This window comes from Phalaenopsis equestris, unplaced genomic scaffold (assembly GCF_001263595.1).
Source record: "Phalaenopsis equestris unplaced genomic scaffold, ASM126359v1 Scaffold000094, whole genome shotgun sequence".
Taxonomy (NCBI): Eukaryota; Viridiplantae; Streptophyta; class Magnoliopsida; order Asparagales; family Orchidaceae; genus Phalaenopsis; species Phalaenopsis equestris.
Window position 1 is genome coordinate 2,946,738 of NW_018164536.1, and position 623 is coordinate 2,947,360.

Sequence of the window (623 nt, forward strand, 5' to 3'; positions counted from 1 at the left end):
TAATACACACACTTAATACATTCACTTAGGTCTTAAGGGCTTAGTGGTGAACTTAAGTTGAAATCCACTTGTTAAAAGAGGATTAGAAAAATCAACATAATCAAACTCTTTTAAAACACCAAAAGTCCAATTAGGACTAAAATTTGGCTAAGTGTTCTTAATAACACTAATTTGCCCCTTTAAGATCTTCACCTACATAATTTTCAAATTAAAAGGTAAATAACATTTACCTTATTCTTGAGATAATCATGACATCAATGTTCATTGAGCATCAGGATATTCATGATGAATTATTAAGCAACATAATAAAGTTTAAATGAACCCAAGGCCTTTTACCAGACATTAAGAAGGTTGCATGGACGTGCTCCCTACTCTTAACCTGGTAAATACCTCAGGGATCTATTAAACTTAATATGTTTTACTTAATAATATTATCCTTAAAATTTAAGGACCCCCAATACACAACATAGAGTTAGGAAGGTTTCCAAAACCTTACTTTTCCAGCTCTATATACATAAATGCTCTGACATGCATTTTGAGTTGCAGGTGGTGGAACGAGAAGACTCACCAGGTACACTTTTACAGTTTACCGCATTTTACAGTCTTTCTTGTACTTTCTTACC